At 49.5% G+C, this 16419-nt stretch overlaps 1 long non-coding RNA gene across 1 annotated transcript; it reads left to right on the forward strand.

The window, feature by feature from the left end:
• The first annotated feature begins 1317 nt into the window (after window positions 1–1317).
• LOC147578764 (uncharacterized) lies at window positions 1318–5169 on the forward strand. The gene is made up of 2 exons (XR_015254348.1): window positions 1318–1482; window positions 4873–5169. It is a non-coding gene; the product is annotated as an uncharacterized LOC147578764 (long non-coding RNA).
• The last annotated feature ends 11250 nt before the right edge of the window (window positions 5170–16419 follow it).

The raw sequence follows: 16419 nt of genomic DNA on the forward strand, positions 1-16419 counted from the left end.
ACACAATGTGGATCTTGTTTTATTTTAATTGGACACATTTGGACATATTTACAGGGGAATGGGGCCACTGGTCTTCACCCCAAAGAAGAGGAGTCTGGTGTGCAGATGGTGGCAGGCCACCAGAGCTGAGAGGAGGGGACACATGTGACCTCTGGGAAGCCCAGCACCTCGGGGGTCCACGTTCCTTATTCGCTGCGGTCCCTCAGGATGCGTCTTTGCTTCCTGTGAATTCCACGGGATGCCCTGGGTCTTTTCCATACATTCTTCATTGACGGGAGCTTAAGCGAGGCGGGGAGCACCTTCATTTCTTGCAACTGAAGGATGTAAGAGAAAGACCCTGATCTGTGGGGGCTCTGCCCCCCACCCCACATGCTGGGGATTCCTGTGTGGCATCATGCCCAGCTCCGGAATGCCCACCATGCTGGCTGTTCACGGCCCCCTGCTTCGTCCCCCTGCCCAGAAACACAGCCACCACGTTTTCCGCTTTACAGACCATCTCGAGGTCCTGCCGACACTCCGTGTTTCTATGTCGTATGTCCTTAACAATTCGTGCATGTCTGTAGCTCCCTGGAAGCTTCCATCAGTGCTGTAATTAAAGAGGAAGAGGCTACATAATACATCTGACCCCCCACGATCATGAAGCCGGGGTGCTGTGGGCATATACTAAATACTTTGAGAATGATGTTCAAGATACGGTTGTAAGGATGGACAGAATGCGAGGAATCCGTGCAAGCTGTCCATAAGAGAGAACTTGGCCAACCGGAACAATCCATTTCTCTTCTGAGTGTGGTTCAACGCCATTCAAGGTCAGGAAGTTCAGCGGGGCCTGGTCTCCTACTTCCCTTTCCTCCTTGATGCTTGCCTGCACCGGTGAGCAGGGGACGGGGGAAATTCCCTATGGACTCGCGTCTCAGGACGGCAAGGTTTTAATGCTCTGCTTTGCAACTCGGTTATACAACCGGGAGATTTCACGGCATGTAATCCGGGATCTCCTCTCTCTCGGGGGATGGAAACTAAAACCCCTGGGAATGTATTTTTATAAGTTCACGGTGTTTTCCAAGCCAAATACTTTTAGATTACTAGAAAGAGAAGTCATGTTTATTTATGAAGCCATTTGCATGGTGTAGTCTCTCATTGTTGAATTTCACATGCCTTAAACTCACAGTGTGAGAGGAACCGAAAAGCCCCAAGTGTAGAGCATGTGAGAAAGGAAATGAAGTTCTGGAACAGCTGTTCTCTGGGTTATTTTTCAGCCCGACTACAAAGCGGGGAGCTGTACTTTGACCACAAGAGTTTTGCTTCCTTTTCAGAGGCGCACTGCGTGTGTGGCTGGAGGAAACGCGAGAAAATTCGGTGGCGGGCCTTTGTGAATTGTGAAGCACCAGGCGACAGAAACGTTTTGTTGGCACAGAAGAATTTTTGCTGGTCTCAGGAGACACTGGGTAACTGGTGACGTGCAGACTGATTCTTGCTGAGCCGCAGGTAAAGTGGGCGCTTTGGTAACTGGCATATGCCCACAAGGGGACTCCACCTGTGGCTCGTTCTGGAAGGATGGCCCCTCAGGGCCCACCTGCCGAGGCCCCTTGGCTTCAGGGGCCAGTGATCTCCTCTGTGTCTCTTAGTCTCTGTGCGCCCGGGTGGGGCTATTCTACGTGTGACTTTAATACACAGCTACTTTTCCGCTACAAATGTAATAAAATGGGTCAGTCCTGGGCGGTCACAGTGAGAGCCTAGGTTTAAGGGAGTAAGGGTGTCTTGAGATCTAAGCTGTAACGGGCAAGGCTGGGCAGACGCCCTTGACTCTGGAGAGGGCGCCCAGGCCCGCCAGCATGGCCACCCTCCTGAGTCAGGATGACCCACAGTCAAGGGAGGGGAGGCAGTGGTCAGCCTGCGGGCGTGGGGGTCCAGGGGCAGACCTGCAGTGGCCGTGCAGCCGCTGTGCTGGGGATAAGGAGCCTGGGATGGGACACTGTGGGTCGCCTGGTCCCGGGGCGAGCAGGACTCCTAGGCTATGTTGGCCTTCAGCAAGAAAGCAGTGTGCTCGCCTGACCTCCCTTTGCTTTGGATCTCCCCCCCCCCCCCCCCCCCCCAGTAGGGAGACCTCCTCGTTATGTTTTGGCTTCTCTCCATGAGTTGCTTTTCGGGAGAGAAAGCGCTCTGGCCCTGGAGACGGTTATTCTCACTGTAAATTAATACCGCATCAGTTCCCTGGCTTTTCAGGTAGAAGCCTGCCCCCCCCCCCCCCCAGGAAGTGCGGACCCACCATTGCGGTGGTTCTGGGGGTGCAGCTTCTGGAGCCTGAAAGTTGGGGTTGGTAGAGACATGTTGGTGTCCCTCCCTCGGGGAGAATCCCTTGCCCCCGGCTGCAGACATGCGCTGTCATTGACAAGGATGTCTCCTTTCATCATTTCACCCCCAGCAATGATGAGTCTAGAAAACACGGGAAAACTATTAAAGTGTAAATAAGGAAGTAAAAATTGCTCAGAGCATCTCCACAGTGAGATAATGACTCTTTAACAGTATACTATTTTTTTCCCCTCTCTACTACATTTCAAATCATAGGCTGTAAAACTATAAACACAGTTACTAAAGTTTTGGCCTTCAATGACTGGTGCTCTGAAGAGAGCCATTTTGTCCCTGTGTTTATTACAAAAGAATATCTATTCCTCATCCATGAAGAATACGTTCCACAAATACATGATCAGAATTTGAATAGATTTACCCACAGGTTTATTACGTTCTTTGCTCTTCCTTTCTTCTTGGAGGTCAGATCTTTTTGTTTTGTTTTGTTTTGTTTTCTTCTGGGATAATTTTATTTTGTCTTTTAAGAAGGCTTTGTTGGTTTAAAAAAAACTCAGTTTTTGATGGCTCCAAAGACTCTTTTTTTTTGAAGTTTTTATTTATTTTTGAGAGACAGAGAGAGACAGAGCGCAAGTGGGGGAGGGGCAGAGAGAGAGGGAGACACTGAATCTGAAACAGGCTCCAGGCTCTGAGCTGACAGCACAGAGCCCAACGTGGGGCTTGAACCCACGAAGCGCGAGATCATGACCTGAACTGAAGTTGGTTGCTTAACTGACTGAGCCACCCAGGGGCTCCTCCAAAGACCCTTCTGATGGTTTGTATATGTGATATGTTATTGTCAAAGAGCTCTTTGGAAAATGAGTAACTGAAACCAATTTTTATTTTTTTAATTTTTTTTCCAACGTTTATTTATTTTTGGGACAGAGAGAGACAGAGCATGAACGGGGGAGGGGCAGAGAGAGAGGGAGACACAGAATCGGAAACAGGCTCCAGGCTCTGAGCCATCAGCCCAGAGCCTGACGCGGGGCTCGAACTCCCGGACCGTGAGATCGTGACCTGGCTGAAGTCAGACGCTTAACCGACTGCGCCACCCAGGCGCCCCACAATTTTTAAAATTTAATGCATCTTTTGGGATGATGGGAATGTTCTGAAATTGGATTTTGGTGATGGTTTTGAAGCTTTAGAAATGCATTAGAGATCACTGAACCATATACGTAAATAGATGAACTTTATGTAATTCAAGAAAGCTTTATTTTATACTCATTCTTAAAAAAATGTTTTCATGTTTTATTTCTTTTTGAGAGAAAGAGCACAAGTGGGAAAAGGGCTAAGAGAGAGAGGGACAGAAGATCCTGAGTGGGCTCTGTCCCAACAGTGGTGAGCCTGATGCGGGGCTCGAACTCACCAACCACAAGATCAGGACCTGAGCTGAAGTCAGATGCTCAACCAACCGAGCCACCCAGATGCCCCAATTTTGCACGCGTTCTTAATAGATAATTATCCGGAGTTTACAATTCCAGATTCAGAGCTATTTTCTTTCATCGTGTTGAAGATATTATTCCCCTGACTTCTGGAGGCCATTCTTCTGGTGTCTGAAAAGTCAGATTTCAGTCTGACTGCCATTTCTTTGTGCAACCTGTCTTTTCTCTGGGGCTGCCTTGAACATGCTCACTTTTGACTTTCATGCTCTGAAATTTCTTTGTAATGTACCCGGGTGCTGAGCTTTGTAATGTGTGTTCTGCTTGAGGTTCGTTGTGCTTCCTGACCTTGAGGATTCGTGTCTTTCATCAGCTCTGGAAAATTCAGTACTGTTTCCCTCCATTATCATGTCACCCCTATTTTCTTCTGTCTCTCCTGGATTTTCCATTAGATGGACACTTCCCTGGCCCTCCTATCTTTTCATCTGTCATTCTTCTTTTCTTTTTTTTTTTTTTTTAATTTTTAAATGTTTTTTTTATTTTTGAGAGAGAGAGAGAGAGAGAGAGCATGAGTTGGGGAGGGACAGAAAGAGAGGGAGACACAGAATCCGAAGCAAGCTCCAGGCTCCAAGCTGTCAGCACACAGCCTGACGCGGGGCTTGAACTCATGAACCGCGAGATCATGACCTGAGCCAAAGTCAGACGCTTAACTGACTGAGCCACCCAGGCGCCTCTGTCATTTCTGTTTTCCATGTCTGGGGTTTTCTACCCCTGATTTTCTAGTCCATATCCAATAGCTCCAATATCTGTGTCTTTGTGGGTTTGGATCTGCCATTGGTTGTTTCTGCTGACTCAATGTTCACGATGTCTTGTTTCCTCATGAGCTTGGTGATTTTCCTAAGTTCATTTTGATTGTAAACTCATGATGGCGGTCTTCACCTCAGGAAGCCCTGCACGTGGGTCGGGAGTGCATTCTTCCGGGCATTTGTACATGCTTCAGTCGGCCTGCTGCAGGAAGGTCTACTTTCTACCAAATTCTCCACCAAGATGTCTTTGGACCGCACAGGTGGATCGAAATCAGTCCCCAAACCTGCATAAGGTCTGGCCTGTTATTATAAACTGTCAGGGAATATTTTTTTCTCCCTTTAACCAGGACCGAGAGCCTTCACCATCCTTCTCAACCTTCCCGTGGAGGCTGTGGCATCGTGCGTGGAGGTCTCCGCTCTGACCTCTCGGCTCTGGCCCTTGTCCCACCTTTCACAAGCAAGCCAACCCAGCGAGAGGACAGATGTGAGTGGACATTGCCAACCTCTGGACGGGAGTGATTGCGCAGCTTGGGAAGGGGGACCCATGTGACGCGTGAACGGGAAGATCTGGAAGGGGTGTTGAGGAGAATTGCGGATGTCGGCTTTTTCTGACATCACAGCCAATAAAAACTCACACCAGCACAGTTCAGTGTTTATTTAGTTGTAATTTATACTTACTGGATGATTTCTTGCCAAGAAGCTTATTAAAAGCTCATTTACATGTATCTAAAGAGGACATATTACCATTCTGGAATAGATTTCCTGAACAAACCACCAGGGCACACACATTTATGCCATTCTTAAAGCTTCAAGTTGAACATCTCTTGGTGAAAAATTAGAGTCGTTTAAATATAGAGCCTTGGTTGTCTCAGTTCTACTTTGAGGGGAATTTGAGATTGCTGTCGGGAGTCACTAGGAACCCACGGCAAACTGACAAATTTTGTTTCTATAAAATGAGATAGGCTCTCTGCTTTTCCAGCAAGATTGAGCTGAGATGTTTTCAGAGGGTGAGGCGTTTCTGCCCCCCTTCTCTCCCTGTCTGACGGGGCTTTGTCTGAGCCCACAGCTTCCATGGAGGAAGTTTCTCCTGTGGGTCTAGCTCTGCTGGGCCCGGGGTCTCCTCTCAGCCCTGCCCTGACTCTTCAGGCTCGAGGGGCTGCACGAAAGGGGGTGCTTCCACGATTGCTGGCCCCAGCCTGCTTTGCGGTCCCTGCTTGGTCTCTGGAAGGCTGCCCTTGATTTTTTGTGGGTCCCCGCTCGGCCACCCTTCTGAGTGTGTCCCCTGTGCCCGTCAGGAGGGTGATGACTCCAGGTACCCTGCGCTCCTCCTCAGTGAGAAGGAGGAACGTGGCAGTGATACAGGCAACAATTCTCAGATGATTCAGGGCAAAAATAATATTATGAGTACAGAGGGGAGGTGGGGAGGGCAGAGAGAGGCCCAGATGAAGCAACGCTAACAAGAAACAGGTGGATCTGAGTCCAGAACATACAGGTGTTCTCTGTACTCTTTCTTGCGTCTATTGCGTAAGGTCCAAGTTCTTTTATTTTTAAAATTTTTTTTATGTTTATTTATTTATTTAAAAAAAAAAATTTTTTTTTCAACGTTTATTTATTTTTGGGACAGAGAGAGACAGAGCATGAACGGGGGAGGGGCAGAGAGAGAGGGAGACACAGAATCGGAAACAGGCTCCAGGCTCTGAGCCATCAGCCCAGAGCCCGATGCGGGGCTCGAACTCACGGACTGTGAGATCGTGACCTGGCTGAAGTCGGACGCTTAACCGACTGCGCCACCCAGGCGCCCCAATGTTTATTTATTTTTGACAGAGAGAGAGAGACAGAGCATGAGCGGGGGAGGGGCAGAGAGAGAGGGAGGCACAGAATTCGAAGCAGGCTCCAGGCTCCAAGCCGTCAGCACAGAGCCCGACATGGGGTTTGAACCCCCGAACCGTGAGATCATGACCTGAGCCGAAGTTGGATACTTAACCAACTGGGCCACCCAGGCGCCCCAACAGGTGTCGTAATGTTTAGCTAGATGATAATGGAACGAACGTGTATAACATGGCAGCATTCTTCTGCTTGGTGGCATTTCTGGAAGTGAGAGCAGGAGCAGGGTGGAAGCTGGGGCCGGGAGATCGGTGCATGGTTCATGGTCCCCCGATGTTTGCTGTGTCTGCAAGGGGGCCGCCTCTCAGGGGCCCTCATGTAATGGCGGGTACAATTACTATAGTCCCCAGGACTTCCTTTGGGAGTATGGACATCGTGTCTTGTGTTCAGTCGAAGAAAATGGGCCGTGGGGCAGGTCTCAATGCACTTATTTCCAGAGGATCAGTGGGTCAGTAGTGTTTGTGAATCGCCGATTTCTCCAGTGGGACTGAGACACTCCCTCCTCTCTAGCCTTCCTGCAGGTGTGACTATGCGGGCGGGGACTGGCTGTTGGACCCCAAGTGCTAGCTACCTGGGATGCTTACTGGCCTTTTGACAAGTGCTCCTTGAAGGTGGCTAACCAGGGCCCCAGCTTTGCAGTCGGGAGCCAACCCGCAGCGGTGTGGATTCCTCCTTCATACCCTGTTTTTTTCTCACCCCCATGGTCACGGAGGGGCTGGCCTTCCCCCAGCGATGGAGGGGTGAGGGGAGAAATCCATAACATCCTCCTCGTGGCCCCGGAACGCCAGGATGCATCTTTGCCAGACAAGCTCCTGGCAGGAGACGTTGGGGGTGGGGTGGGGGGTGGGCACCCTGCCACCCCTGCTCCTGCCCAGCCGGGGAGCCATCCGACCGAACCGGGTTAACAGCATCTCAGTTTCCAGGGGTGAGTCGACATTCTCCATGTCATCAGGCAGTGAAATATGTGTTGCCTGATGGCATTACCTTTTGAGGGAATCCGGGCCACTGTGACTGCTTTGCTCTGTCTCAGGCGAGTGCAAGCTGCTAAGGGGGAGACTGAGGGGGAGCCTGCAGCCCCAGACCAGCTCCAGGCAAGGCCGGTCCTCCCACAACAAGAGACCCAGCCTCCCTAACCAGGCTGTGGCCTAAATGACGCCTAACAGTTGATGAACAGCTCCCTGCTTCTCCTTCGTCTTCGCGGCACTCAGGCCTCCTCCTGGGGCCCCGGCCAGGATGCTGATCCCTTGTGCCCCAGCGCCCTAGTGCCCTTCCTGCCTGGCCAGGTGAAGTCCCTTGCTCAGGTATCTGGGGACCTTGCTGGTGACGTTTGAGCTGAAGCTGGCTGCCCCTGAGGCCAGCCTTGTGGTTGCAGGATGGAAAGTGTGCTTCTGCACCCGTCCCAACCCCAGGAGGAACTCAGAAAGCATTTCCCCGTGAAACTGAGGCGCGCGGAGCCAGGGTGCTGATCGTAGGGGGCTGTCCCGTGAGCTTACCTCCCGAAGTGCACTGTCTCTGTGGGACAACGGGATCCAGGCCCCCGCCGATTCAGGTCCTAACTGACCCCAACATCGAAACAGGTTGCATTGGGACTGTTCATCTGCTCTCCCTCCACCCCCCCCCCCCCCCGCCCCATCCACAGAATGATGGCTTCTGAAAGGCAAATGGGATATTCGCAAACAAGGAAATGCGCTTTGGGCTGTCGGAAATTATTTTCCCTTCATTTTCAGAGTTCACGAGCGTGGATTTGTATTTGAGCACAGACCTTCAAGACCGTCTGCTTGGATCCTGTGGCCCGGGTCTTCTGATTCTTGCAGCTGAGACCCCAAGGCTGGCTGGCTCCCACCTGTCTCTGGGCCAGCCTTGTCCCGACATCACAGGGCACCCAGGCTGGTAACTGGGAGGCCAAGGGTCCCACCTGCCCTGGGACTCGGGTACCAGTATTTGGACTCTGGCCTTGATTCTTGTTATCAAGCACCTCTTTCTATCCCCATGTTAGTAACCGAACCTGGTCTTTTCCCCTGATGGGACTTTCTGCTGGGTTTCCTGGCCGATACCCTGATTCAGAGTATTTACATTTTTGTAGGGAAGTCAGGGGGATTTCCCAGAGCAAGAGAAACCCCGAGGGGGGAAGGGGGAGGAGGGGGGACAGCTTCCTGGTAGGTGACACCGACCGTGTCCTTGAGTGTGTGCGGGGGAGGTGACGGGGGCAAATGCAGGGAGAGGGAGGGTCTGTCTCCACCTGTCTGTCGTCCATCTTGTTCATTCACATTGTTTCTGTTTTACACGGTGAACAATTGGGGAAATTAGTAAAATCAGAACTAAGGGAACATCAACATTGGCCCCACCCCCCCAAAGAAAACCACCTTGAGACTTTTGGGGTGTTTCCCCAGACTTTTCCTCCTCTGTTTTATTCTGTACACAGTGGTGACCGCTGGGAGTTGCCGTGACCCAAGACTTGTGTGCTGGTGGTGGAGGGGTGATTTTATTTGCAAAAAAATTGTAGATGTCGGCTCTTGTCAAAAAAAAAAAAAAAAAAAAAGAAAAGAAAAGAAAAGAAAAGAAAAGAAAAGAAAAGAAAACATATACTGTGAGGGGCATCTGGGTGGCTCAGTCAGTTAGGTGACCGACTCTTGGTTTCTGCTCAGGTCATGACCTCACGGTTCATGGGATCGAGCCCCGCATTGGGCTCTGTGCTGACGGCCGGGAGCCTGCCTGGGATTCTCTCGCTTCCTCTCCGTCTGCCCCTCCCCTGCTCATGCTCACTCTCCCTCAAAATAAATAAATAAACACGAAAAAGAAAAAAGAAGAAGATGGATACTGTGACGACACTATCAGAACGGGGAGATCTGAAATATGTGTCCCCACAAAGGGGGTACATAGCAAGGTAGTGGGTGACACAGGCCAGGCAGCCTGAGTGGCCCCCAGAGCCCGAAGCAGGGGGTCACGATAAAGTCAGTGAGACTGCATGGACCGTTCCCAGGCCAGGGGAGAGGAGAGGCTCTCAGGGTGTGGTCACAGCACCCCACTGTTTAGAACGTTTGTAGAAGTAACACGTTTTAAGCACCATCAGATTAACACGTTTCTCTTTCCACTACGATTTCAAGTTCCCTTTGGTACGTTCCGTCCCCCACCTCACGCGGGGTGATGCAGGGGCACAGTGTTTCCTATTCATAACTTTCTATTTCTTTTCTTCTTAAAAAATGTTTATTTAGGGGCACCTGGGGGGCTCAGTCGGTTGAGTGACCGACTTCGGCTCAGGTCGTGATCTCATGGTCTGTGAGTTCGAGCCCCGCGTCAGGCTCTGTGCTGACAGCTCGGAGCCCGGAGCCTGCTTCGGACTCTGTCTTCCTCTCTCTCTGCCCCTCCCCCACTCACACTCTCTCTCTGTCTCAGAAATAAACATTAAAAAAAAATTTAAAGAAAGTGTTTATTTATTTTTGAGAAAGAGAGAGAGTGAGCGCTTGAGTGTGAGCAGGGGAGGGGCAGAGAGAGGGTGAGAGAGAATCCCAAGTAGCCTCCGAGCTGTCAGTGCCGAGCTGACGTGGGGCTTGAACCCACAGACCATGAAATCGAGAGCCGGATGCTCAACCGACTGAGCCCCGCAGGTGTCCCTTGTATTCTCTTTCTGAAAGGGGACCCCCTCCAAAATTGTGTCAGCCCCACAGCCCCTGGATCCACCATTACAGAGGAGACAGAGTTGCGTGGAGTTGGTGGCTCTGTGAGGCACCCGGGGTGAGGGTGGAGAACAGGGTGACATTCCCCTCCTATTTGCTGCAAAATCCCACCGGAAACCAGAGTGCCCAGAGCCTGTGGACGCGTCCAGTGGCTCAGCCTCCCGGGTGGGGAGCAGGTAGAGGAGGGCGGGGCCTGGAGCTAAAGGGCAGACGGAGGTCTTTGGCACCCCACTTGCCCCCCCCCAACGTAAAGACAGCTGCTGACGACATTTGGGCGTATTTATGCTTTCGATCCTTTACAGAGAGCTCTGTGGAGGTGGAAAAGACCAAGACCTTGAGACGCCAACGAAGATGAGCCACAACAGAGAAGACGGCTTCCAGAGGGTCTCCATCAAGGAGGGCACACTGGCTGAGCCGGCATACGGCTCAGTTGCTGGGAACAGAGTTATGAGTTCAGTAAACTAAGGCTCAGATAGAGATAGGGAGACCCCTCATCCGTGCACATGGTTGTGAGTACTTATGTGGCCAGTGCGTGAGGCACGATGGTCGGAGGGCTGAGGGACAGGTCGTTCACGGTGGGGACCCCGGGAGGCCTGTGTTCAGAGCGGGTTTGTAAGCACCTGTGACGGTCACAGGAGTGGGAAGGATCTCAAAAAAATACGGCCTGCAGAAAAGAAAGTGTTTCCTTTGGTGATGTTTTAATTATTTCATCTCACCTGGTTCCAGCCATTGCGGGAGATTTGTCCTGCATCGCTATTCCATTTGTGCAGGTCTTTGGTCAGAAAATTCCCTCATGCCCGCTCTCTGCCCCGTTGCCAGACAGGGTCCAGGACAGAGGCTCACAAGGTGTCTTTGTTTCTGAGGGGCAGGACACCATGCCCTAAAAGAGCAACTCGGAGCCACGGTGGGGAGTTTGAGATGGACTTCATCTTTTTTTTTTTTTTCTTTTTAAATGAGTGGTTTTTTAAAAAAAATTTGTATTTATTTTTGAGAGAGACAGAGGCAGAATACGAGTGGCTTAGGGGCGGAGAGAGACACAGAGTCCGAAGCAGGCTCTGAGCTGTCGGCCCAGAGCCCGACATGGGGCTCGAACCCACAAGCCATGAGATCATGACCTGAGCTGAAGTCGGATGCTCCACCGACTGAGCCACCCTGGCGCCCCATGAGATGGACTTAATCCTTAGTGGTTCTTACGCTCCAGGAGGACAGCGCAGTTGGGAAAACTTCCAGGTGATTCTGATACCTGCCCCTTCTCCTCTCTTCATTCTGGGAAAATAGGTGATTAAGAAACCTTCCCTTACCCTTGAGGGGTTATTAATCCTTTGTGCGTTTTACATAAATAATACGAGTTACGATCTGTGCCCACAGATCTATAGAAAAGGTCTCTGGATCGTGAGGGTGTGATACACTCTGAATGGGAGGGAGAGAGAAGACATCAGGAGGAGCAAGGCAGATGCATCCATCAGGGGCTAACAGGAGAGAAACCACACGGTAACCTGAATAGGGAGGTTCTAATGTAAAACATTATTAACTCTAACAACGGGTTAGAGTAAGGAGGGAATGGCCAGCAAGAAGTAAGGGGGCTCTAAGGAAGAGAGGATTGGGAGGTAGAGAGGCAGACATCACCGCCAGGCCGAGACCCAGGCCTCGTGGCAGAGGGCATGGCCACAGCTTCCTGGATGCCAGGGATGTTGCTATGGTGACTCATGGTCAGGACTTAACGGGAACTCCGTCCTCTAGAGCACTGGGGAAAGGTGTTCGTGAAATGTGTCGTCAGAGGCAACATGGATTTTGCACAAAAACCACCCAAGTTTCTGCTACAAAACCATGTAGGGGGCTGGGGGGAAGCTGGTGGCTGCTGTGGGCTTCCATGTACACAGGGAACTCCACAAGTGGCACAGCCAAACTGGGAAGCGAAAGGCTTCCTTCTGCCATGCCCCTCCGGCCCCTCCACTGACACAACTAAACATCACGCCAACTGGCCCGGTAAAAACATGTAAGGGGCTCACGCCCCTTGTCACAAAACAGTAAAAAAAGGGTGAATTTGTAGCTGAGAGGCAGTATGTCAGTAAGCGTACAGCAGGGTTTCACTGAATGTCAAGTTTGGAAGGGACTTTAAATTTTTTTTTTTCAACGTTTTTTATTTATTTTTGGGACAGAGAGAGACAGAACATGAACGGGGGAGGGGCAGAGAGAGAGGGAGACACAGAATCGGAAACAGGCTCCAGGCTCCAGGCTCCGAGCCATCAGCCCAGAGCCTGACGCGGGGCTCGAACTCACGGACCGCGAGATCGTGACCTGGCTGAAGTCGGACGCTTAACCGACTGCGCCACCCAGGCGCCCCTGGAAGGGACTTTAAAAGCCCTACTGCATCCTAGTCCTACTTGCGGGACATCCGCAGCAGGGCGCGAGCCACGACCTGTGGCAGCCAGAAGGATGAGCCCTCTTCCGTCTCTGCTTCTGGCTCCGAACTACCTTACACCCACCACCTGTCTTGAGGGGAGCTCTTCAAATACACGAACTCGGTCCTTCGGCTTTGCTTCTTCCCCCAACGCTTCTGTCTCTTGTAAACCATATACCTGATGACCTCTCTGACAGCTCAGAGCCTTTTCACTCTACCAAGCAGGGCAATGAATGCACATCCATGTGTGTGGGTCTCTTTGCAAGACTTGGCAATATCTGTCCCCAAACACGTTCCAAGCGTGCTCTGATAGGGCAAAATAGGAGCACTTGTAACTGACCTTGTCTTGGCCACAGTGATTGATCTACGGGGTGACTCCTGATCAATGTCAGAAATGGGACTTTTCAAAAATGGTGGCAGGAAAGAGAAGTCTCTGTTCACAGAGAAGCTAAGACCTTATGAATGCAAAGGGCTGCCTGCGACCCTGACTCTAGCTAGAGAGAATGCATCTAAGACGAGACGGACGCAGAGACGGCAGAGAGAAAGCACCTGATGCCATCGGAGTCCCTGGTGCCCAGAATCCCTGAGGCCAGTCCTGGTACCTCTTTGCCTTGGTTTGGTTATAGAAGCCAATAAGTGCATCTTCTTTGCTGAAACTAGCTCAGGATGGGTTTCTGGCAATCAGCAACAAAGAACACCAACTCCAGCTTTCCCAACATGAAAAGAGAAAAATAAAGAGGCAAGGGTACCATTCTCTCACGTCTTTGATACAGGATTTCTGTAGAAGCGAATATAATTTGAAATGGTCACTTTGGGAATTTGTTGTTAGTGAGTTTTAGAAAAAGTGTGTTTCGGAAATAAGATCTTGCTGCTCCCTGCTTCTTCCTTTTTCTTCCTGAGCAATTCAGTCCTAAAGCAATTGTGTGTGGCCCACGGTGGGAAGCCAGGGAGGCTCAGGATGGGATAAGGAGGGCATTCTCACAGGTCAGTCCTGTGGCGGGTGTCAGGGACCAGAAAGAATGAGGACGACATCCACACAGGGGAAGAGGGACAACAAGGCGCCCCAAAGATGTCCACATCTTTGATCCCCAAACACATCTTTTGTTGCTGCAAACCTAGGAGGGTTACCTCTATGGCAAGATGTGATTGAGGTAAGGATCTTGAGATGGGGAGATTATCTGGACTATCCACGTAGGTCCAATGTCACCACGAGGTCCTTATATGGGGAGTGGATCAGAGCCAAGAGTAGAAGACGTGAGGACAGAACATGATTAGGGAGCACATGAGAAAGGAGCCAAGTCAAGGCCTGCAGGTGTCCTCTTAGAAGCTGGAAAAAGCAAGAACATGTCTCCTCTGAAGCCTTCCTAAGGGGATTCTTATGTCCGCTGGCACAATGCTTTTAGACTTACGATCTCTAAAAAGGTAAGAAAAGGTTATTTGTTACAGCAGCAACAGGAAACTAAGAGGAACGGTCAAATACACTGCTATAATAAGGATAATGGAGGCTAAGATTGTCACTGAGGAGAAGAGAGTTACAAATATGGAAAGCGACAACATGTGGATGAAATCTGTCTGTTGGACTGGAATCAGAGGTGCTGGTGTGAACCCACTGTTATATACGTGTGTGCACGTGCATGCATACACGTCTTGGCTCTGACCACCGAGCGAGCCTCGGAGTTGCAATACACATTAACTGCGAGCACACTTTGCACCAAGATCTTGGCTTCTAAATATCACAGTTCACTAATGCTCCTTGGAAGGGTGATTCTGAGCTGGGGTAGAGGAAGTACGAGATGAGCCTGGACCATATTCTTGTGCCAGGAAACAATGGGCGTTTCAAAAAATGATGAGGGTGTTTTAAAAGGATACAAAAGCCAACTACCGCCGGCCAAATCAGGGGAAATCTGAGCTGCAAAATAAATACTCAGAGTAAGGGATTATAACTCACTAGATAAGACAGGGAACCACAAGTTCAGGCAGATATAAATAAATGAAGAAACGAAAAGTTTGAGGAAGAATGAAATATTTGCACAGATTCAAACTATCTCCTCTCGAACTCACATAGGCGAAAAGAGTAACTAGTGGAATAATCTGGCAGACGGTCCCTAATCAAGAGATCAGAGTGAACACTGTGGAACAGACTGACATTGTTCACCATCTGATGGGTCGCAATGAAAAAACACCCTCACTCCTGGAAATTCTCACCAAAAACATATAACTGGAGTCTAATCAAGAGGAACCATCAGACAAACTCAAATGGAAGGACGATCTATAAAATAACCAACCTGTTATTTTCAAACAGTGCCGGGTTATAAATGTCGAGGAAAGGCTGAGAGAGTGTGCCGGACTGAAAGAAATGGAAGAGACCCAGCAGCTCAAGGCAACCCACGATTCAGAGGATCCTTTCTCTGCAAAAGGTGTTATTGGGATAATTGGCAAAACTTGAATGGGATCTGTGGCTTGGAGGTAGGAATGTCTCAACGTTAGCTTTCTGATTTTGGTGGCTGCATTTGGGTAAAGAAAGAGAATATGCCTGTTTGTGAGCAACACACATTGAGTGTTTAGGGGGTGAGAGGGCATCATGTCAACAACTTACTCTCAGTTCAGAGGGGAAAAAAAGAGGTTTTGTGCTTCGCTTGAAGATGTTACAATTATTTAAAAATAAAAAGAAGGAAGGAAGAAGGAAGGAAGGGAAGAAAGAAAGGAGGAAGAGTCTCGCTTACTAGCTTGACCTTACGTGGTGTTTTAAAGTCTCTACATACATTTTCAAGCATCGGTGGAAACGGAAATGTGTAACTCTATTAGCATATATGAAATTTGTACTTTCAAAACCCATATCTGCTGAAGGAATTTTATTAGCTGTGTGCAGATATTTCTTCATGATCTTCAGGTTAGATCTTTTGGGGGCTGAAATCATTTTTAGGCTTTGAAGCTACAATCTATATATTGAAGTTTGAGGAGTGTGAAATCGCAGTGCTTTAGAATGTTGCCAAAGTTTCGGGAAAATGAGACTTGGGGTTGACCCGACACGCTTGGTGTCTCATTAGGCCCCTCCGTGCTTTGATATACTCTCGTCGAAGAAGTTGCCTGGACTCACTCAGAGATCAGAAAAACATTCTTCTCGGTGTCAGACTTCACAATGAAGCGGAGAGAAAGCAATGCTTCGCTCAGAACTTTCCGTTTTTCCCCCTTTTCCTCAAATGTACAAGCTGAAATGAAACATTTCAAACACCGAGAACAGCAAGTACTGTAAAATATCTCCGTGTGCTCAACCAATAACATCCAACAAATGTGAATATTTTGCCTAAAGAACTAAAAATCCTGTAGAGACTGTGTAGATACTTCTGTGTGTCCCGTCCATCCCCTGTCTCCTCTCCCTCCTCAGAGGTAACCCCTGTCTTCAAGTTGGTTTATAGCCTTTCTTACCTCTAGGTGGGCTTTTTGTATATTTCCATAAATAATAAGGACTTTGAGTGCTTTAAAACTTTAAATAAATGGCGTCACTGGATATGTACAGTCTGCAACTTACTTTTTTTTTTTAATGTTTATTTTTGAGAGAGAGACAGAGAGGGGCAGAGAGAGAGGGAGACACAGAATCCGAAGCAGGCTCCAGGTCCGATCTGTCAGCACAGAGCCCGACGTGGGGCTCAAACTCACAGACCGCGAGATCGTGACCTGAGCCGAAGTCAAATGCTTAACCGACTGAGCCACCCAGGCGCCCCTACAACTTACTTTTTTTTAAAATTGAGGTAAAATGTAATGAAAAGCACAGATCTTAAGTGAACAGGTAATGAGATATGATAAATATATACACCCACTGTAACCCCCGGCCCAATCGATATCTAGAACACTGTCATCACCCCAGAAAATTCCCTCCCCGTTATTCCCCACCCTTACAGACAACAATTATTTGATTTCTACTATGATACAGTAAT

Source organism: Puma concolor, chromosome C1, assembly GCF_028749965.1.
Source record: "Puma concolor isolate L17-30 chromosome C1, mPumCon1.1.hap2, whole genome shotgun sequence".
Classification (NCBI taxonomy): Eukaryota; Metazoa; Chordata; class Mammalia; order Carnivora; family Felidae; genus Puma; species Puma concolor.